Source organism: Taudactylus pleione, unplaced genomic scaffold (genome assembly GCF_031769625.1).
Source record: "Taudactylus pleione unplaced genomic scaffold, aTauple2 ptg000366l, whole genome shotgun sequence".
Classification (NCBI taxonomy): Eukaryota; Metazoa; Chordata; class Amphibia; order Anura; family Myobatrachidae; genus Taudactylus; species Taudactylus pleione.
The window spans coordinates 3,730,851-3,755,293 of NW_028284767.1; the positions used below are offsets into that span (position 1 = coordinate 3,730,851).

General features: G+C 43.3%; 1 protein-coding gene across 3 annotated transcripts in view; it reads right to left on the reverse strand.

Annotated features, from left to right (window-relative positions):
- The window catches only part of LOC148508428 (myocardin-like), a 98,455-nt gene that overhangs the window by 21,811 nt on the left and 52,201 nt on the right, over window positions 1-24,443 (reverse strand). Inside the window, exon 1 of one of the 3 annotated variants that reach the window (XM_088444544.1) lies at window positions 11,064-11,089. The exons of the other annotated variants lie outside the window; for them this stretch is intronic. The gene's annotated coding sequence lies outside the window, so the exon portion shown is untranslated. Of the gene's footprint in view, window positions 1-11,063; window positions 11,090-24,443 lie in introns of those variants that run through there. 3 annotated transcript variants of the gene reach the window in all.

Below are 24,443 nucleotides of genomic sequence, written 5' to 3' on the forward strand. Positions count from 1 at the left end.
GATCTAAAACCAAAACACGAGTGTCTGCACACATCTATACTTGCTGCACACATATGTGACAATTTTGTTGGTCAGGTTTAATAGTTTACAGCCTTAACTGCAATGGGCTGATTGAAGCCTACTGTATTTAACATGAATCACAGTTGTACATGTGTACACCCGCAATCCATCTTCCAGGATGTTGATAGCAGTAGTAAATTAATGAAAGAAATTGTATAATATTCTTAATATTTTTTTAAATATTTTTTGGAGCCTTCATTTCCACTGTGCATGTGTGAACTGGCTAGCCGGGTAACACAAGCACATAGAATTAGAAAGTGGTTTCTAACTGCGCTCTACCTTTACCAGTAATGATGAGTTATTTGAATGCGTAAAGATGACTACAAAATATGTACTGGGCTAACTAGTATTTATTTATATGATTATGACCACCAACCGTGATGCTAGGTTACAGCACAGGATTTGGACATTGTGTTCTCATGTCGCCATGTCTACACAGTGTACAGTAGGATTAGAACACAGCGCAGACACAGACTACATGAGTATCAACAGGCATCCCAGGTAGCAGAATACCCAGGGACGAAGATGTGCACCAACGAAAGAAGAATAGCGGAATGCCGCTTCACAGGAAAGGTAAACTATCCACAAGGACTTTATTAATTTAAGGACATTTAAATTAACTGTGGCATATCACATTAAATAAAGACTCTATCCATGGACAATATTTCATATATGTTCTTAACCTACTGTACACTGTGTAGACATGGCGACATGAGAACACAATGTACAAATCCTGTGCTGTAACCTAGCATCACGGTTGGTGATCATAATCATATAAATAAATACTAGTTAGCCCAGTACATATTTTGTAGTCATCTTTAAGCATCCAAATAACTCATCATTACTGGTAAAGGTAGAGCGCAGTTAGAAACCACTTTCTATCCTGTATCTTGGGTCAGGGCGACCTCCTCTAAACTGCATCACACCTTGGACCTTTACATAGATATAGTGCGCGGGGCTCCCCACTATATCTCAACACAAGCACATATCCCATAGCCTGGCAAAATGGTAAGCCAGTATTGGGGCGAACATGAAATAGAGAAAAAGATGCATCGCCTCCCAGCATGTCCCAGTTACTTGTCACTTTGGGGTTGTGGCTGTATGACACGCCTCACTGCTCATCACACTTGGGGCATATCAAGCACTTTCCAAGCTGCAGGACTGTCCCAAGCCTCTTTCCATTGGCGTATCTATAATGGGTGCAGGGTATGCGGTGCACATGGGCCCTTGGGGCCAGGGGTCCCACACCACACACACTGCACCCATAATTATACTTACCTCTCCAGAGTGCTGCATCGGTCGGCACTGCAGTACAATATAAATCATTGGGAAAATAGTATGGCGGTAATTTTACCAGTGTTTTGGGCATGTGGAAGTAGGAAGTAGGAAGTTCCCGGAGACCAGCACATGCTCAGTAGACTCTAGCACAAAGCCAGAGTCTACTGCATTGTCAGAGAGGAGGGGCCCGCACAGCGCCTGCAGCACACAAGCTCTTCTCTTCTCTCTTAAATCGTCTCTGCCTCTGTCTAAACTGTTTACAGTAGTTCATCATTATGCAAAGCATCAGGGGCGGGATGCAGCAAAGCCAGAAATGAAGTCAAACCCATGAAAATGCCACAACCACTCCTCCTATGGGCTTCCATTCGCAAAGTGGCCCACTTCATAATTCTGCACATGTGCAGAAGGACGCCAGAGGGACTCGCAGAGGACAGCTCTTACCCAGAAAGCAGTCCTTTGTGATTTTCTTCATGCATCCCGGTGTAATTAACGCCATCATGCATGAGAAGAGTGGCAGGATGTATTGCATGCAAATTTTGATGCGTCATGCATCCCGCGCTAGATGAGAGAGCGAGACCCCACCACCACCACCACCACAACCTCAATCCCACGCACCAAAACAGGACAGTTGGGAGGTATGACACAAAGGCTAAAGTGCAGCATGTTTTGATGCAAGCCATTAGTAATTTTACTCATTTCAGTAATGACTTTAATATGTCTTTAAGAAAGCATAGAGACCAGTAACACTGTTACCCTATTACGCACACAACAGTGGTTTTGAATTGGTCTGTGATTGGGAACTCCTTACCTACAATCCCTGAATACAAGTTATACAATGCAAGCTGTTAATATAGGAGTAAGCTCTGTGAATGCTGGGACAATCTCCTGATACTTGTCACTAACCTGCATGACTTTCGCCATTCATACGGGAGGTTGGGGGCTGGCGAGCATTTTAACAAGTTGGCTCCCATGTAAAATAAAAGTACTTTTGTGACAACCGTGGTAGAGTGTAGATAATAAATCTCTGGTTCAGAATGTTAGAGACTTTATAACACCAAAAACATCAATGAATTACTGATCCATGTTACATAGAAAGGTTGTGCAGGTCTTTTGCATTTCATACAGGCCACGTTCCCACCAGTGTGTTATATTTCAGGCCAGCATATTTCTATAGGTCTGGGATAGCATGGAAGGCCAAGGAGACATACTAAGACTGGGTCATGTTCTATTTCCAGACGTTTCAGGCTCTCCGCAGTTGTCCCTGGCCAATGTTTGTGCTGAGCAGCTGAATGATTTTAAGTGACAGGGCCTTCTATTTATTCCAGTAATCTGATCAGACACCCACTCCCTTTCCTCGCACTACTATTCTCCACAATACACAGAGAAATAAACAAATGACTTCCCAAGCCACCAGTTTTAAAAAGATCAATATTTGATGCAATTTTTAGGAAACTCAGAGCATAGTACACTAAATATTTAGGGCCTGATTCAGAAGTGCACGCGATGTCTTTGCCGCCCGCAAGCGGCTGAAGTTTTTGGGGTGTTCCTCAATTTTTTTAGGTTTTTTTTGACGCAGTTATGCTTTGGGGGGCTGTCCCAAGGGTGCTGAGTGGTTTCCCCACCTTCGCACCCCAAAACAGCAATTTTGCACTATTTTTCTCCACCTATTTGATGCATGACGCATCAAAATTTTTCGCCTATTACATTGCATTGCGTTTTTGCGTACGCGAGAAGTGTTTGCAATTGAATACAGAGATAAGTTTCCGCCTGGCGAAAAAAGTCGAAATCTGCTATACTTTTCGCGGATTCTGATTTTTCGCGGCTAATTAAATACGGTCCCAGCTCTGAATCAGACCCTGGCCTTAATGTTCCCATGTATCCCACTTTTTGCTAGATAGTCTTTATGTTACTAGAAATGTACCTTATAATTAGAGATGTGCCCGACCCCGTGTTTTGGCTTTGCACAATCATCCTCGTGTGTTTTGATTTGGGTTTTGGATCTGTATTTTTTTTTTTTAAATAAATAAAAATGCTAAAATGATGTCATTGTGACCTGTTTACATGCAATCTAAACCCAGAGTTCGGTTTTAAAATCCGATTTCCGAACCGCGGGAAGATCCGAACCAGGACACGGTTCAACTCAGTGCTCGAAAGTGATTCCGATCTCGGATTCATTTCCACTCGGAGCCCCTAAATTCAGGACTCTGGCAACCGAACCCGCACATCTCTAATAATAATGCATACTATTGATTACTTTATTTAGCATTCAAAATTAAGTATAATTAACATTAAGTATCATGGGTGTCTTGCTTTTGATTTTTAAAATATGGGATCCCAAACTATGTTACAGCATCAATACTAATAAGCAGGCAAGGGCATCGGAATGGGTGTGGGGGAGTGGGGGGGGGCAAGGGGGTGGCTCGCCCCACTCTAAACATTTGAAAGAGTCAGGGAGAAGACTGATGCAATAGCCGAGGATGGTGGAGACTGGGGCTCTGTTCCTCCTGGTCCCCTGTGTGCTCTGCACTGTCTGCAGCATCCAACGCCTACAGCCCTGAGCTCTCACATTGAGGGCAGGAGCAGCAGCAGCCTCCACTCAATCAGAGAGCAGCGTCAGCAATAGGCGGAGTCTCATTGTGGGCTGCTGGGACTCCTGGATGGCCATATCACCAGATGCAGTTGCCAGTCGCGTTGCATCGTCCACCCGCTAGGGGACGCGGCGGCCCAGCAACAATAAGCTGGAGTTAGGGAATGGATGGGAGGGTAGCAGAGGGGGGGGGATGTTGGAAGTATTTTATTGCCCCCCCAACATAAAATCGTTAATCGTAAAATCTGTAAGCAGGGGAGCCAAGAGGAGGGGTGGCGTCATTGGGGGGTGGTGCAGTTAAAAATGTCCCAGACCTGGGCCTCTTTCGAGGTCCTGGAGTGCAGGGGAAGTGTAAGTATGCCCCCTGCAATGCCACAATCACTCCTCCCATTGCAGGTCATGGTGGCATACACAATAGGAACCCAGTGGGATGTAACTAAGCTCCATCCAGTGATCATCAGTGTTCCTCATGCTTGTGTGATAGACACTACTATATACCTTTTATATTATTCACAAAAACAACAAAAAAGCAGATTTTGTTTTGCTGGAGAAAATATTAAAACAAGTTATATAGTAAGATGGTCAGGTATTACATGGCTCCACAGAGATTTTGAGCCATGGATGATGACTAGAAAAAATTGCAACATCTTGGAGTCACTGAACTCTTCATGGAATCCAAACAAGTTTAAATATTCTACAAACATGGCATAAAAAAACATATAGTAGATATGAACATGTATAAAATAACAGGAGATGTCTACTTCACTGTCCGGAATTTTATAATTAATCAGGGTACAGCAGCACTAAAAACAATAAATGTATTAATACGTGATGACTCCTTTATATGCAATGACACAAAGGGCTGATGTAGAGTGACCACAATGCCAGTTGGCATTTGTAGCATGATATCACACAGTGATAACGTACACACAAATGTCCTATTGCACTTTGGAAGTCATCTTTCAACTGCAGAGGTGGAATGGGGGGAGGGACGGGACATTCTGACACAGCCCGAGTACAGTAAGTGCACTCTTATGGGTAACCGATTCTGCTTACTTTAAAAAAATAATAATAAAAATAATAATTTAAAAAAGCTACAGTATGATTACAGCGGCACCTGCAGGAAATAAAGGGTACTACACTTTTTTGAATCGTAGATGTGTGCAGGTATTTTAAATGATACTAATACTGTTGGTGACATTGTTTCTTATAGAATGGAGGTTCTTACAACAGAAGATTAATCCTACTACTTACAATTAGATTTGTTGGAAGGGCAAACTGAAGTAACCACATCCTTATTGATTAGCATATTGCAGTTAAAAATAGGTTTTTTTTTTTGTTTTTTTTTAAATAATAAATTAGGGAGTTTGTGAGGATCATGGCTTTTAAGATATATCAGTGCACTTCTACATATAAAGAAGTTATGCAATAAATGTATAACATACTGTATACCAGCAAGGTCTATAACACAGCATCCATCCTGCTGTAGTGTTTTTTTAACATCCTCATAAATATCACAGCTGAACTAAGCACAAAATGTTGGATGAAGCGAGTGCTCCTGACAAGTGACAACTGTTCATGGAGATTCTTGTAATAGAGACAGCTTAACTGGCAGCTTAGGTAGGTACAGTGATGCTAATTTGACCAAGATCCGGGTATATAGATAACTGTGATTCTGGTTCACTTTTACTAACCCCCGACTTGATGTTGAAACTACAGTTAAAAGCTTATTTACAAATAAAAGTTACATTAAAAAAGTGCACAGTGCAAAACTAGAAATAAATTGAGTCACACTGGGGGGCAGAAGCTGTGCCATGTTTATATGTCTCCGGCATACACTGGGGGGCTGAGGGCTGCTGGATTTACATTTCCCCTGGGGCTGCTCCTGTCTGCATCCGCCTGGTGCGGGTTTCCACTGGGCTGCCCGATTAGCAGTTTCCAGCTGCATGGCACACACTGGGGAAAGATACAAAGATGCGAGCGTCCAGGAGGTCCCTCTGAGATTGGTAACCACTCCAAGATTATCTTCCAGCAACCTACCAGTTGACATTTATGCTCACATCAGATGCGACCATGCCAGGCAAGTGGTTAAAGTACTTTAGAAACTGTACAGTAGTGAAAACTGTTAAAAATATATGTGTAACACAATCTGCAGTTATTAAATCACAGAACTGGATAATACTTGCTTGCATGCCAGGCCTCTTTTGCTTATCTCCTGTTCCATCTCTGTAGGGTTCTGTGGACCCACCCTCCCCCTTCTTTCATCTGTTATAAAATTGAAGCATTAGTGGCACTGGAGCTGATGCAGTGTGGGACGCATACCTCCCAACCATCCACTTATGGTGGGACAGTCCCAGTTTTGGCGGACTCTCCTGGCATCTTGCGATCAGGATGTTTGTTCCAATTTGTGGTGGGGGTTGGGAGGTGTTACAGTGCTGTACGCTGTGGCATGAGAAACTTAGACTTCCTGGCCAATCTGTGATGGCCAATCAAAGTAATCTCAGGGTTACTTCGGTGGAGTCACAGAAAATTCTATGCTGCATTTTAGGATGCAGCACTCGGATCTGCAATGCTGTCAGAGGTGCCTTTTTTTCTCAGATGTCCCCTGCTGTATTAGCATATGTTAGCATTGCAGCTGCATCCAAACATTCATCAGCAATGCTTACAGCATCCATCTCTGAATCAGGCCCCATGCCTCTTAGGTGGCTTGCCGATATTTGACCTGGCGGAAGTTCTCTTCTCCTATGACACATACTTGTTCTGTATATCAACTTACAGCTTTTCTAAAATTTGCATAGTTTCTTTAAAGATATCATCTCTGGACTTGACACATTTTCTGGTATTTAGATTCCACAATCTGTAACCTTTACTATCATGGCAATAGCCAATCATGATGTAATTAACTGACTTTGAATCCAGCTTGAGTCTTTTCTCTTTTATTATATACACATAGGCAGTACTACCAAAGGTTCTGAGATGTCTTACACTTGGTTTTCTCTTAGACTCTTTAGGGCAACTTTAGGAGATCTTGAAATACACTGCTGTGGACATGGCTTCCACTTAAAACTTCTTGTCTAGGCCTGCATCTGTTAGCATACATCTTGCTCTCTCTCCTAGTGTATGTTTGCTCATCACTGACACTTTGTTTAGGAGTACAGATAATGGTCAATTGATGCTCTATTCCATATTTTTTTAAGATTTTTATTTAAGAATTGTCCCACCTCTCTTTGCGGTATTCCTTGTCATTATCAGACCTCAGGGTCTTGAGTCAGTAATCTGTTGCATTGTCTACAAGTCTCTTGTAATCTGCAATCTTTTTCATCATTTCAGATTTTTCTCTGATGAAGTACACGTGTCATCCTTGTGAAGTCATCTATAGACTTCATGAAATATCTGTATCCACTCACAGACTTTAATTCCATTGGACCACACACATCTGAATGTACTGCCTCAAGTGGTTTTGTAGCTCTGTTTGTTGATTTTGGAAATGACTGACAACTTTGTTTCCCCACAATACAGCTCTCAAATATGGGTCTCTCTTATATAACCACTGACATTCCCATGATTATCCCACTCTATAGCTTCTGAACACTGTCATATCCAGGGTGACCAACTTTTCTATGCCAGAGTTCCAGTGACTGTGACTCAGTTGTCATCATTGTGTAACAGTGTTGTGTATCAAGGACATACAATTGCTGACATCTTGTGCCTGTAGCTATGACATTCCATTTTCTGTTTCTCACAATGCACTTTCCTTTAGCGAAGTGAACTCTAATCTAGGACACTGATGGCGATAAGATTTATTCCCATTTCTGGTACATAAAGAACATCTTGGATCTCTGTATTTTTTTTAGCAAGCTTTAATTGACCCAACTTTAATTGCTGTAAGGATTTGATTGCCAATTCCTTGGATAGTGATAGGGTTACATTTGGTTAACTTGGTGAACCATTCTTCATTGCAGCTAAAGTGCCGTGTTGCACCTGAATCAATGTACCATAAAACTTTTCTGTGGCTATCTGTAATACTCAGGGCTGACTCATAATTGCCATTGTATTTTTTGCTTTGCATAGGATTCACATTATTTTGCCTGTGTTCAATTGCTTAGTGACCTATCTTGTGACAATTACTGTATGACACTTGAATTTAATTTTTTGGAATTTTTCATACATTGTATGTAATGCTGGAATAAATAGATGGCAAGTCCCTTAGCGCTCCACACCTATTGAGCAGCTGGTAGTAACTTTCTAGGGTATCCCTTTTTACCTAAAACAATAGAAATGTGTGCAAGAAATGAAAGTGATCTCAGCGCTAATGGTGTAACAAAAAAGATTTTACATAAAACAAGAATTTAATATAAAAACAAAATACTTTCTTCATAAAAACATAAAGTGCATACATTACTTACAAAATGAGTAAGCATAAAAGCATGTATAATTAGCTCAAGCAGGGAGCATAAAAAATATAGATAGTTCCTACCATAAGGTAGCTGTGAGTGTCACTCCAGGTCTAAAAAGCAGGGACTCTGGACAACACCCTGTTTTAGGACACTCACAGGCAGAGTCCATTTTAAGTCCTTGGCAGGATGAGTAGCTGCATCTCCAAACCACCGATGCGTTTCGAGCTTGAATGCTCTTTATCAACTTCACTTGCTCGGGGCTCGCAGCAAAACGGGGCGGCTGTCGATGTTGATCGACAGCTCACCCCATTTTATAGGCAGGTCATGGGGATGGCTGCACAAATGGAGGCATTCCCGAAGGAACACCTGCCGTTTGTGGGCAGCCCTACTGACATCACACGTGATGTCAGTAGTCTACTTCCTGCTCTATTAAAGCAGGAAGTTTACTGGGGCTTGCGGTGGACGAAACCCTACCACAAGGGTCTCGTTGCAAGCCAGATGGTCGCGATAATTGCGACCACCGCCAGGCTGCCCGCACAAGCTGTGGGTGGTCACCCACAGCTATGCGAGCGGCCTGGAGGCGGATTTTCTTTAAAAAAAAATATGCCCTGATTCAGAGCGAACACTTTCAAATAGCGAGCGCCTCTGAGTCAGGACCTATGTCTGTTGTTATCTTTGCTGTGTTTGCCTCCAACAGCAAAACCAGGAAATCAAACTCAGGCATCAGTTCTGCAGCATTACTGTAGCATCTCTTCATCATCCACTTGTACCCCAATAGACGTTAGTTGCAGAAAGACAGACATCATTTTGTGTATGTAATCACTCATACTGCTGCATTCATTAAATTTTGTGTTATACAATACTTAAATGTATCCTCCTTATAAGACCTCCATCTTGATACACTGCTTGCAGTGCTGTCCACATATCTTTTGCTGACTCTTCTGCATGTATTATAGAGTAGATATGTTACTCTACACTTAGACCTATGGTTTCCATGGCTCTCTCTATATCATCTAGGCTGTTTCTATAGTAACCTTTCACAACCTTTCACGCTTTAATCACATTTCCATAGCAAACTTCCAGGTTATATAATTTTTTGCACCTTTAAGCTTAATAAACCACATTATGCAAGGGTGTTTCTAGAGAGGAGGGGGCCCGTGTGCAGTCTCCGACATGGACCACCTCCTCTCTGTCCGGCGGCCGGCAGCGCACTGAGCTGTGCGTGGCAGGCACCAGAGTTATAACTCTGGGCACTAAAGTGCGCCCAGAGTCTATAGAGTATGGGCATGACACTGGGAAAATGGCCGCGGCAGCCATTTTCCCTGTACTGCGCATGCGCAAATGACCGGAAAATGGCCACGGCGGCCATTTTCCAGTAGTTTTTACAGCGCCGGACCCTCGCGCCGACATGGGACTCCGGAGAGGTAAGTAATACTATGGGTGCAGGGTGTGCAACAGGGCCCCCCAGGACCCGAGTTCTCCACACCCATTATAGATAAGCCCCTGCCATTATGTGTGTAGCTCCTGTATTTATGCTTTCTACAGACATGAAGTAATTGTCAGCTTCTGTACTTTAACGAGCTTCACTGCTTCTATACTGTGCTGGATACACTCTGTACTGTCTTCACTCTGTGCTCCTATGCAGTCTGCTCTACACATGGCATCTGTACAGGGGCGTTTTAAGAGAAGAGGGAGCCTGTGTGTAGACTCAGTGCGGGCCCCCGCCTCTCTCTGGCAGTGCCACGGTGCAGTCGATTCTGACTTAGCACCAGAATCTACTACACATGCCCGGGTCTCTGGGAAAATGGCGCCCGTGCCTTTTTCCTGAGAACAACACTACTGCTCATGCGTGAGTCATCGGGAAAATGGCCGCCGCATAGCAGCACTCTGGAGACTATGGACAGCTAAGTATAAGACTATATAGGTGCAGCGTGTGCAGTGTGGGCCCCCCTAGACCTAGGTGGCAGTGTTCCCCACACACCATACACCCATTATAGATATGCCCCTGCATCTGTATGTGACTCTGGGCATCTGAGTAACTGGATGCCTGGGCCCATAACCTGATGGAAATTATGTGCATATAGATGTTGATACTGCAGCATTATGTAGACACACACCAGTGGATGACTCAAACTATGAACATTTACTTAACCAGTAGTGTTAGTTTATAGATAGATATCACATACAGCCGTACTCAGTGATGTGCAGTCAGGTGAGGCAAAGCCTTTCCTGTCATACTTAGGTACACAGTTTTTACTATAAAATTATAAATAAATATAAATAATGTTTAAAGAAAATATTATAAATATCTTTGTATTATTCTAATAATTTTTATAGTAAAAACTATGGAGTAAAAAGTGTATGGCAGGTGAGGCACTGCCTCCCCCGTCTACCTTTTCCGCACATCCATGATCAAAACACACCAAATTTCCAGCACTCTATACTGCTGCACCTTTGTATAATACCCACATGAACCTTCAGGTTCATAAATGTATCTGTAAATCTGGCTCTGATATTAGTCAGTGTTTCCCTCACCGCACGTCACTGGCCGGACTCACTGTTACATGTACACTGGTGATGGAGTGGGGCGGGGTTTCATACAGCTCACCAATCGATGAGGGTATGCTGCTTGCGGATAGTGGTGCAAGTTGCTGGAACAGCGTTAAATGCGTTAACCAGCGTTAACCAGATTCTCTATAGGAGATAAGCAGGAGATTACTGTTTCCCACCATGTCACTTACACAGTAAAGATAAGAAGGCTCCTGTACTTGCTCAGTAGTGACCTCAGTGGCCATCTTGGAATAGGAAATATGGAGATCACAGTCACGCCGGGTGTTTCGTGTCAAATGGTGTATAGATGCTAGGTGCATGAGTTCACATCTGTATGGGCAGAAATTTTATTTTTCTGTTATTTACACCTGTTTGCCAACAACTCTGAATCAGCCGCACAGAGTTTGAGCAGAGCTTGTTTATTATTATATAAATGTTGCTGTGGACAATGCCAGTAAAAGAAGTAATATGTTGCTAATAAATGTGAAACCAAACGCATAAATCACATTCACACTGTCGGCCTAGAGCTACTGCTTTTGCTCAGCAATTAAAAATATTCAAAACTTTTTTTATATTTATTCCTGGAAGATATCCATAGGAATAAAATAAAGAAATATGATGTAACAAGGGAAATTCACAGACCTAGGCTCACATTATCATTATTTTGCTGTAATGAAAAATTATCATTATGGATTATGTGCAACCACATACTGCACCCAATCCCTCTGCCACCACCTGAGCTTTTCATTGTCCCAACCTCCATTGCTACAGATAAGCAGGGAATCCTCCCCACTAATGATGGTCAGGTACATTCTTCACAGTTCATCTAACAATAATTCAAAGAAGAAAATAAAGTTTTAGTATTTTGAGCAGGAGTAGCCACCCCAGATCAGCTTCCTCTCTACTTCACATCCCAACACAGGAGGTAGGGAACCTGACATTATGTCCACTGTGGTGTATGCAAAAATAAAAACACCAACCTTGCCTATTGCATATAATGTGCCTACAGCATTAACTAGTACATTGCCCAAGGTACCCCAGGATACCATTAATTGGGTACACACGTACAATACAGCGGACAAGGAGATTCGTGAGTTCAGTAGATCCTTCTGGCTGGTCATTAAGAATGATGCTGATTTATCAAATTTAAAGAGGAGCAATATTAGATCTTGCTTTCGTAGAGGCAAAAACATCAGGGACTGGTTGGTCCACTCTGATGTAACTGAAGCAATTCATTTCCAAGAGAATAAACATAAACAAAATCAAGGTTGCTTCAAATGTACAGGTTGTACTACATGTAGGCATATGATTACGGGCAAATTTTTCTATCATCCGCATTCAGGGCCTGATTCAGACCCACTCGCAAGCGGGCGCACGTACGTTAGGCGTACGTACAAAAATATTTAAATTCAAGGGCTCGCTCGTATTTTCGTTCGCATCTAAAAATCCTCCCCAAACTCAGACGACCCCTCCTCTAACTAACGAGCGTGCGAAATAGCGAGCGTACATCCCCGAAATGGCTTGAAGGGAACGCACGCACAAGTATAAACCGGAAGTGGCCATGTCAGATGTCGATTACCTGCTCCTTTATTCTGCCTACCTCCATCAATCGTATCATGCCAATCAATGTATCAATTAGCTTAATTGTTTTTTTTTTTTCAACACAATGCAAGAAACTTTACTCTTGTCCGTGTTTGTGTTTACCCGCAGAATACGTACGGCTTAAACATTCGCTTTTATTGCTCAAAAAACATGTTAGCCACAATGAAACAATTGTTCTATTGCTGTGGATCCCCGCATATTTCCCGGGGTTCATTTCTTTATTTAAATTTGCTTACGCATGTCACTGCATCAAGCCTATCATAACTCTCCAGAGATTTCTGGCCCTGTCGAACACATGACTCATACACTAACCAATAAAATTGCTCCTGTTAATTTCCAAGATACATTAGCCAATCAGAAATTTTTTGCACACTTTATCAAAAATGATTTTTAAGAAAAACACCATTGCCATCATGAGAGCCTCCGCATTCACCAGGCGCGAGCTGCTGGTGCTAACGGAGGTGATGGATCGGCGTATCACCAGCCAGCCTCCACCCATCACCAACCGGCAGAAGCGTTCCGCGTATGCGGAGGCACGGGCCCGCCTGCGCTCCTTCGGTTCACGCCGCAACATCGGCCAGCTGGAGCGCAGGTGGTCTGACCTGCAACGGCGAACGCCCCGCTTGCTGGCATGCTTTCGCATGCAGATAGTGGAAAGTAAGTGTTATGTATTGTGATTTTCATGTTTGTCTTTGTGGGGCAAACTGCGTGTGCATGTTTTCATGTCAGTCCTATTTTTTCATTCTCCTCATATCTGCGTGTGCATGTTTTCATGTCTGTCCTATTTATTCATTCTCCTCATATCTGCATGGCCATGTTTTCCCTCTATTTCTGATATATTCATTCTACTCATATTTGCATGTTTTTTGTTGGTGGTGGGTGATTTTAAAATGTTATTTGGCCAGGATTTGGCCAGAAACTAACCCCAATTTGTTTGACATCTTTTAGGGGGACAGCCAAGACTACGCCGTCACCGGCCGGCCAGACGGCGTTCCCGCCCACTCTCACCAACCCCCAGCCAACACTCCACCCCAAATAATTCCCCTATTCCCCCCTCCTCCCAAGCCTTCCAAGACCCTCTCCCGGAACTGTCGGGCCTCCTTCCCCTCCGTCCCCCTTCCCCCTCTCCTCCAACCACCCCTCTTCCAATTACCCCCTCCCCGGAGTCCGTGATAACCCCGCCCTGTTCTTTGGGGAATGAAGGCTCCTCCGAGGATGAAGATGGAGGGACTTCCGGATCTGCCGTTTTGGCTACCGGTATGTTTTTCTTTCGCGTTTTTTTTAACCACAAACTGTATGTAATCATGTGTCGTTCCTTTATCCGTGATTTTTGGGTTGTTTTTTGGTGATTTAGCAGTTTGCCTTTACCTCTTCCTGCTGATTTCAACATACACATATCACACCTGTGGGTATTTCTACATAGGCCTTGTAATTTTTGCAGCACCCCTTTTTTTATTTTTGGTTTTGGAGTGATTTCGTTGTGTTTTTGTTTTTTTAATGTGGATTCCCTATTGTTTTATTAATCCACACACTTTTCTCACCCACAGAGGAACAGAGGCGTCGGCAAGAGGTCGAAGAATGTGTGGCACACATGCGCCAAAATGTAATTGGGGTGCTTGTGGCCCTTGACCGGCTGTCTGGCATCCTTCGGCAGTAGTTTTTTTTTTTTTTTATCTTTTTCAAAATAAATTGTTTATTTCTAATATACGTTCTGCCTCATTCGTTTTTTCAAAACCAAAGATAGTTAACCCTGACATAAGTAGACTGTTCCTGCAAGGTTTTGCATTTTTTTTAAATTAGATTGGGTTTTGTATTTGTATGTAAAACACCCTCAAGAAACACATAACAGTAACAATGTCATTTCCCTTTTTGTGTGTACTGTCAATTAGATATTTCTACATTTTACAGGTTCCTAGTTGGTGGGCAAGCTGCTTAGGCGAATCTTACAAAGCCAAATGATTGGACAGGCTTCCTTTTGGTGTGGGTTGGGAACCTGAAAACATATTTCATTTTTGCTCAACTGGCGTCAGTACTGGATTACCCCTTAGTCAAATGTAAGGTGTGTTAACCTGGTTAAACTTGCTGGTAACGTCCAAAAAAAGGAAGAACATTTAACTCTCCAAACATTTATTCACAACATAACTGAGAAATCAAAGTGGTCACTCACAAAAAAAACACACAGTGATAATCTCAAATACAACACATACCAATAAAAAAAAAAAAAAAATCAAATCAAGAACTGGTTGAGGAAGGACCATGCCAAAATGATTCCACAAACATGGCGTTGCGATATGGGTTCCAGAATATATTCCCAAAATGACCAGATCCATGTTTGGTAAGGGTAGCATGAAGTAGTGAGCGTTGTAGTGCCAAAGATTATGTGAACAAACCGAAGATGGTGAAAAAAACAAAACAAAATTAGATGTTCGCAAACAAACACAAACACATTAGGTATAAACACTGTTTTGTTAAAACTTACCTAAAAAATCTGGCCCCCCCACATACTGACCTCCGACCAACCTCGGGGGGGCCATCCTCAGGTAAGGCATCCTCTGGCTGCATTGGGACACCACTCCTTATGGCGATGTTGTGAAATATCCCACACAGGACCACAATTTTCGACACCATATCCGGCAAATACATGAGCTCGCCACCAGAGCGGTGGAGGCATCGGAATCGGCCTTTTAAAAGGCCGATACAGCACTCCACCACTTGCCTGGTGGCTGTAAGTGCGGAATTAAACGCACTTTGTGGGCCTGGTGTGGGAGCCAAATAAGGAGTGAGCAGCCAGGACATGCAAGGATATCCACTGTCTCCTATGGAAAAGAATTGACAACATCAGGAACACTGTGTATCAAGCTTAACATTGTTATGTACTAAAGGTCTCCACTTACCCAGAAGCCACGCATCACCAGCTTGTAGGTTGGTTAATTTGTGCCATATCCCTGATTGCCGGATGACGAAGGAGTCATGTGCACTTCCGGGTAATTTAGCATTCAGGGATAGGATCTGGAGGGAGGCATCACATACCACCATTACATTCAGGGAGTGATAGTGTTTCCTGTTTCGAAATATGGCCTCCAGCCGTGCTGGAGGCTGAAGTGGTATGTGAGTACCATCCACAACCCCTATGATGTGTGGGAAGCCAGCTATTTGGTAAAAATTGGCCTTGGCCACACTAAGGGCACCCATATCCAAAGGCATTTGAATAAAATGATGGAGGTGCTTGAAAAGTGCCTCCATCACTGCCCTCAGGATCCGGGAAAAGGAGGATTGGGAGATGCCCGCCACTATTCCCACCATTGTTTGAAACGATCCTGAGGCACAGAAATGTAACACTGCCATAAATTGCGTAAGTGGTGGTATTGCTGTTGGACTGTCAATTTGCCGCTCAAGATCACTTTCTATTAATGAGAGAGTTTCTATGATGATTTTGGGAGGTAGACGGTAGCGTCTTAAAACCTCATCATCGGGCATTCCAAAAAGGGTGACACATGTTCGAAATATCTGGGGCCTTGCATGCCTACGATGCCTACGCCTGGGACGAGATTGAGGTTGGTCGGCTTCCGGGAGCATGGCCAGAACAATCCGCCCCAGATCAACCTGAAATTCAAAGATTTCAAAGTAAGGCTTTTGACCCACCCCAAAACTATATTAAAACAACTTAGCTTGATGATACCATCCATTGCTGCTTACATGCCGGGGTATTGTCATGATACGTCCAAACTGAAAATAAACACCAAAATTATTTGACACATTTCACTCTGTGCATTTTTGTTTATAAATTTTGTGCTAGACCAAAGTTAAAATATGCCAAACACCCATTTAGCAAAACAGCAAAGCGACATTTAACACAGTACATCAAAATGGGTCGAAATGTTGGCACAAAAAGCGAAAGAGAAACCACCAAAAAGTTAGAATGATTATTAAGCAGTTAAAAATGCGCAAATTAGTTCGCTAATACAAGTCACAAGAGTAACTACTAAAAAAGCGTTAATTAGTTCGCTAATACAAGTCACAAGAGTAACTACTAAAAATGCGCTAATTAGTTCGCTAATACAAGTCACAAGAGTAACTACTAAAAAAGCGCTAATTAGTTCGCTAATACAAGTCACAAGAGTAACTACTAAAAAAGCGCTAATTAGTTCGCTAATACAAGTCACAAGAGTAACTACTAAAAAAGCGCTAATTAGTTCGCTAATACAAGTCACAAGAGTAACTACTAAAAATGCGCTAATTAGTTCGCTAATACAAGTCACAAGAGTAACTACTAAAAAAGCGCTAATTAGTTCGCTATTACAAGTCACAAGAGTAACTACTAAAAATGCACTAATTAGTTAGCAAATACAAGATAAAAAATGGACTTACCAAGAGCAAATATATAAGAGTCAAAATCAAAAGGTCTTTTGGGTCGAAAATAATCAAAATCTAAAATAGAAGAAATTATGGATCCCAAAATTACAAAAAATAAAAAACACAATGAAACAACAATTGAACAAAAGTTAGACTTCACAAAACTTACCAAATCAAGAAACGAGGTCCCAAAAATATAAACCAACAAAGATAACGGAAAATAAAAACGCAAATCTAACCAACAAACGAATCTCCAACCGCCAACTCCTTTCTACGCAATCAATAAACTCCAGCCAAGATAACCTCCAACAATCCAAAAACGCCACCTCGACTTGAGACACACCAAGCCATAAATAGTGTTTCGTTTCCCGCACAAATTAAGGAGGGATCATAGGGCCGCACAATCAATGATGCGGCCGCAAAATAAGGACGCATGTATAAATAGGTCACGAAAAAACACATTCATATTCTGGTGTATTTCTTGTTTGGACCTCAGACATGGCGACAGACCAGGGAAAAATGCCCAAGAGTCAGGCGGTAAGTCTTTTATGCATTTTGTATCAATGATTAATTTGAAACATAAGATTAGGCAAGTTGTGATTTTGTGAATTCTGTAAATTTACACAAATAGGTGAGGAGGATGACATGGAAGAGGCTGCTGGGCCCAGTATTCCGGCCAAAGCGGCCAAAAAAAAAAGGCAGCCACATTTCACAAGAAAGGAGATGTAGGTTTTGATCCAGAAGTGTGTGGACATCCTGCCACAGGCAGACAGGAATATGAGTCTAAGCCAGAAGTGGAGAATGTGGGAAGAGGTAGCCGTTGCTGTCAATAGGGTGGGTGATTATGTCCGTCTAGCCCGGGATGTCAAACGGCGGTAAGTAAACCCTTGCCCCCCCTAAAAACAAACCCCATTTTAAACCAAAGGATAATGGCTTCCATTTTTCCCCACAGATGGGCCGACTTCAAATATCGCCTAAAGCAAAAACTCGTGGACAGGGCTAGGCATGCAAGGGGGACAGGTGGGGGTCCCACCCCTGTGTCATTGGAGTTGACGGATTTAGAAGAGCTGGCACAGGGGTGTGTGCAGCCTGTGGAGGTGTTTGGCGTGTCCAACATGGATACCGACATGCCAGACTTTGCGGCTCCTCATGTTGTCCCAGGTAAATCTTTGGATGTCATCAACTCTGAAATGTTATTGTGCCAATATGTAGATTGTAATGTGAGGCTTTTCTCTTTTTTCCTAACAGAGACACAGGCGGATGAGTCTGCTCCAGAGGGGAGCCTTGGCCGCCGAATTTCTGCTGGCTCTGCAGGGGAGGAACCAGTACATCCGGCTGAGGACCCTGCAGAAGCCAGTCCAGGGCAATCCCCCTCGCAGGCAGTGGCCCTCCTCACAGAACTCAATTTCAAATCGGATTCCCATACGGAGATTCTGCAGAGGATGGACGCCAGTCTGCTACGGGTGGCTGAGGCCCTGGAGCAAAATGCTGCAGCCAACGTGACCATTGGTCAGGCCCTGGCGGAAAATACCAGGGCCAACATCCGAATCGCCAATGCCCTGGAGCAGCTCGTTCGCCAGCACATGGTGGAGCCGACCTCCCTTCCTGCCGGAACATCAGGATCCTCCACCTCTGGCACAACATCAGCCAATCCTCCAAATGTGCCTAGCCCTGTGCCTAGTCCAGAGGCCACAACATCTGCCTCTGGACAGGCCAGCCCGATGACATCCCGGACCCGGTCTGGCGCCCTCCCTCCCCCATCCAAACGGGTCAAAAAACGGTGACAGCAATGGTGACTTTTCCCACAATCCTTCTGTGCTTGGCTCATATTCCTTTCTGGGCCAAACTTCCCTCTCCTTTCTGTGAAATGTTTTTATTTTTTTGTTGTATGTTTATGTCAACAGTTATGTTGGGCCAATTTGTTTGAGTTTGGAACATATCTTTGGGCAAAAAAGATGTCCCCAAAATTTTAAAATTAAGTTTTTTTGTTTGAGCAATAAATTGGAAATTAAAAAATGACATTGGATTGTGAAATTATTGTACAAATGGGTTACATTTAATCCTGGGCCAAAAGGCAAAAACTCGCCCAAAAAAAAAAAAAAAAAAAAAAAAAAGGGCTCTTTAAAGAACGTTTAAAAATTCATATAATTAGGCAAATTCAAGAGGCACAAATAAAATGGTGCGAAACTGAAAACATGATGACATTATTGTTACAATAGGCCCTAACCACCAAATTGCTGCCCAAATAAACCCCCACAAATGTACGCAAATTGATTGTGTCATCCTGACATTAGCAGCTCTGAGTTCCACCTGCGTACGGTTTTGTGCTATCCCAAAAAACTGATTTCAAAACACATACCAAGCCGGTTCTCAATCCAACACTAATTGCTTTTCTGCCCTCCCGCGATTAATCGCAACAACATCGTGGAGTCCCGGGACGGAGGAGAAGGCCATCGCCAATGTGGTCGAGTAATCCAGACCCTAAGCTGTGCGAGCATTTGGAAGGGAAAGAGGATCATCCAGTGACGTAGGAGTCGGTCCGTACACATTTTACGCTCGCATCTGCTAATGTATGTACGCCCCAAAAACGCCTCGCCACGCCTGCGTTTTTCCATCTCCACCCTCGTCAACACCCTAAAACGCCCTGTTCTGTCAATCACATTTGACATGTCACTTCCTGTACGCTATTTTAGGAACGAGTCCAAAAAAACTCGCAATCTGCAGTACGCACATGCGCAGTGTTACACCGACGCATGCGCGGTTAGTCAACATCGGAACGCAACGAGTGTACTGCTGTTAACGAGCGGCTCTGAATGAGGGCCTAAGGCCGAAAATATTAAATTCTACATAGACTAACTTCCACTAGCACGTATGTAGTTATCTTGCCAAATGTCCTTGCGGATTTTGTTACATTGGGAAGACTATGCGCTCGTTTAAAGAGCGTATGGCTTTTCACAGATCGGCCATTAGAGCAGCTATTAATGACAGGGGGTCTGACCAACCTCTAGCAAGACACTTTGCGAAATATAAACATAATCTAGCAAGTTTTAGACATATGGTACTTGATCAAATACCCGATGATGGTAGACGAGGGGATCGCAATAGAAGGCTTTTACAGTTAGAGACTAAGGGTCTCATTCAGACCCGGTCGCAAGCACTGAGCGCTCGCATCCGAGTCGATGTTAAGGCCCTGCGCACTCGCTCTGGAGCTCACTACAAAAGGGCCGGCTGTCGATGTTGATCGACAGCTCGCCCCGTTTTGTAGGCGTGGCAGGGGGGTGGCTACACAAAAGGAGGCGTTCCTGACGGAACGCCTGCCGTTTTGTGGGCGGCCGCACTGACATCAGCAGTGATATCAGTGGGGAGCTTCCTGCTTGATCAGAGCAGGAAGCTCCCTGGGGCTTGCGGTTGCCGAGACCCAACCTTAGGGTCTCGTCGCAAGCCCCGATGGTCGTGATGGTCTTGACCATCGCGACCAATAACCTGGTCGGTCGCTAAGCTGTGGGTGGTAACCCACAGCTTAGCTAGCAACCAGGAGGCCGCACTAAAAAATACAAGCGGCCGCCCTCATTCAGAACGAGCGGTCGCTTCTTGTGACCGCCCTGAATGAGGTCCTAAGTGGATACATTGGGCTTCATTCAGAGGCAGCCGTACGGTCTACGACCGCATGGCCGCCTTGATGTTTGTCCAGTGTGCATGCGCACGAGGGAGCCGGCTCCTTCGTGCGCATGCGTGAGACCCACTACGACTGACAGCGCCGGTCGTAGCGGGTCTCTTTCCAAAGGGGGCGAGCTGTCGATGTTTATTGACAGCTCGCCCCATTTGGAAGGCGGGCCGGGGGGTGGCAGCCCAAATGGAGGCGTTCCCATGGGAACGCCTGCCGTTTGGAGGAGGCCCCACTGACATCACTAGTGATGTCAGTGGAGAGCTTCCGGCTCTGACAGAGCCAGAAGCTCTCCGGGGCTTACGACAAGTGAGACCCTACCCTAGGGTCTCGTTGTAAGCCCCGATGGTCGCGATGGTCTGTGACCATCGCGACCATCACCCTAGCGGTCGTTAGAGCTGTGGGTGTAAACCCACAGCCTAACGACCGAAACAGAGGCGGCCGGTCAGGATGCAAGTGGCCGCCCAGTTTCTGAGCGACCGCTTGCATCCCCCGACCGCCTCTGAATGAGGGCCATACTCTGGACATTGTTAAGCCAAAGGGTCTAAATGATCAATTGAATTTAAATGTGTTCCTTTGATACTTTGTATTCCTTATAGTCCTTTTTCTATTCATGTTCATTCCTATTCGAATATTATATGATATTTTTTGTAGATTTAATAATTCATTAAGTTTTCTGTTTTTCATTTAAATTTTTTATTTACGTTTTTTTGTTTTTTACATATGAATTGCAATTTATTATATGTCTATTTATTTATGTTTGTTGTGTGTGGTTCCTTTAGTGTATCATGCACTGTTTATTTATTTATTTCCACTAATTTGGTGCCTAATTTTGGTTTTGTTTACGTTTCCCCCACAGACGCCGGGTTGCTATGGCCACCGTTCGCATCAGCCGGTTCCAGGGTCACACGCCATCTGCCCCGGGAAGTCTTGTGTATTCTGCACGCGGAGGCCAGCATGACCGGACATATGGAGAGGGGAACCGACAGGTATTTAAGGTATGTTATGTTTGTTATTCACTTTTGTATTTTGTAGCCTGACGACAGGCGATTAAAGCCCGAAACATTGCTAACAGCACTTGTGTGCTTTTCATTTATTACTTAAATATAGACCGCTGAGTGCCGCCATTGGAGTTTTATATATATATATATATAATTAATTTCTGTGGATTTTTAATGTTAGTGTGCAACTAGTGCATGCTTATCTTGCTGTATATATGTCTATAAAATTACATAAACTGTAAATTATGCTAGATTACCAAGAAATGACAGTACGCAGAACTGCAGAAAACGCGACTTCTTACTCAGCAAACACTGACAGCAGACTAACTTATAAAATGGCCGCCGGGATTAGTGTGAGGTAAAAAGAAAATTGCTTCTTTATTATTTCATAGCTTACTCCTGCTTCTTTAACAAACAAAATCTAACTACTCTCTTGCTCATTCCATTGGCCTAACACTTGACTGAGGTATTTTTTATATTATCAACATTAAATCTGTCCTGGTATGTAAGGGGAATCCTGACTAATCCGAGCACTGCAGAGAGGAATAAATGGGCTACTTAAAAAAAAACTACAGTGAGGTAATATTGCAGTGTTTGGTTGCAGCCAAGTCAGGATTTATACAGATCTAATGGCACAGGTGCCAGAGCTTGATTGACAGGCCCAAGTTGCACTTGTCCTTTCAGAGATGACATCACCAGACAACCAGGGACAGTGAGGTTGTGAGGAAGGTGAGAGATGTGACTGCTAGCAGACATGGAGCGTTGGAAATGTACTGCAATTATCATTTTATTTGAACTATTTGTGAATTAAGAAACATCAATAGATTAAATCTCACATTGGTCATTATTAGAAGCTATCTAAAGGGCCTATTCAATACTGTTTAAAGTTAATCTCCATATATTAAATTGACTGTTTCATACTAGCCTACTCTCGCAGAATGTATGTCAGTCAGTCGAATCTTGGTGGGCTCTCCTGGCCCCTTGAAAGAGTGGGTCAGTATCCTGCATACCACCCATTGAGTGGTCTGGGGGGTTGATGACGGGCTTAACATTGTATCACGTCATTATGGTCCAACCCTTCTGTAAAATGCAGTGAATTGCGTAATTATGGCAACAACAGATTAATATACCAAAACATTTAGGATGGGACAATGCACTCCATAGGAGGCTGCCCAAGCTATGATTTTGCCCCATTAATAGCTTCAAAGGAGGCGTTTGTACTGCACATGCATTGGGGGGTGTATGTGCACTGTCCAGGCTACGGGGGAAGGATCTGAAGATCTCTCTTTGTCAATAGTGTTAGCTGCTATAGCATATGAGCTACGCAATCTGAAGATGGCTTTCTCTAGCAGAGGAGCTGTGAAGAACTAAGCTTTTCAGAGATGCTAAATTGGTGCAAACTGCAGTCCCCATTGAGATATATGGGATCTATGGTATTCAGTGTTACTAGGTTTTAAATGAATGGTTCAGATACTAAAGGAAGTGTCTTAGTCCTGCAGAAATATCCATTTACTTTTGATTTTTTATTAAAGAAAGGGCCCAAAAAGTATATTGCACCTGGCACTTTTACATATGTGCAATAAAATGTGAATGATGCATGTGCAAGACATTGCAAAATGCAGGTTCCAGACACACACACATATATATATATACAGTCAGGTGCATAAATATTGGGACATTGACAGAATATTCATATTTTGGCCTCTATTCACCACCACAATGGCTTTGAAATGAAACAAACAAGATGTGCTTAACTGCAGACTTTCAGATTTAATTTGAGGGTAATTAAATCCAAATCATGTGAACGGTGTAGGAATTACAACGGTTTCTATATGTGCCTCCCACTTTCTAAGGGGCCAAAAGTAATGGAACTATCAACTCAAAAGCTATTTCATGGACAGGTGTGGGTTATTCCCTCATTATTTCATTATCAATTAAGCAGGTAAAAGGTCTGGAGTTGATTCTAGGTGTGACATTTGCATTTGGAATCAGTTGCTGTCGACTCTCAATATGAGATCCAAAGAGCTGTCACTATCAGTGAAGCAAGCCATCATTGGGCTGAAAAATCAAAACAAACCCATCAGAGAGATAGCAAAAACATTAGGTGTGGCCAAATCAACTGTTTGGAACATTCTTAAAAATAAAGAATGCACCGGAGAGCTCAGCAACACCAAAAGACCCGGAAGACCACGGAAAACAACTGTGGTGGATGACAGAAGAATTATTTCCCTGGTGAAGGAAAACCCCTTCACAACAGTTGGCCAAATCAAGAACACTCTCCAGGAGGTAGGTGTATATGTGTCAAAGTCAACAATCAAGAGAAGACTTCACAAGAGTGAATATAGAAGGTTCACCACAAGATGTAAACCATTGGTGAGCCTCAAAAACAGAAAGACCAGATTAGAGTTTGCCAAACAACATCTAAAAAAGCCATTACAGTTCTGGAACAACATCCTATGAACAGATGAGACAAAGATCAACTTGTACCAGAGTGATGGGAAGAGAAGAGTATGGAGAAGGAAAGGAACTGCTCATGATCCAAAACATACCACTTCATCAGTGAAGCATGGTGGTGGTAGTGTCATGGCGTGGGCATGTATGGCTGCCAATGGAACTGGTTCCCTTGTATTTATTGATGATGTGACTGCTGACAAAAGCAGCAGATTTAATTCTGTAGTGTTTCGGGCAATATTATATGCTCATATTCAGTCAAATGCTTCAGAACTCATTGGACGATGCTTCACAGTACACATGGACAATGACCCGAAGCATACTGCAAAGCAACCAAAGAGTTTTTTAAGGCTAAAAAGTGGAATGTTATGCAATGGCCAAGTCAATCCCCTGACCTGAATCCGATTGAGCATGCATTTCACTTGGTGAAGACAAAACTGAAGGGAAAATGCCCCAAGAACAAGCAGGAACTGAAGACATTTGCGGTAGACACCTGGCAG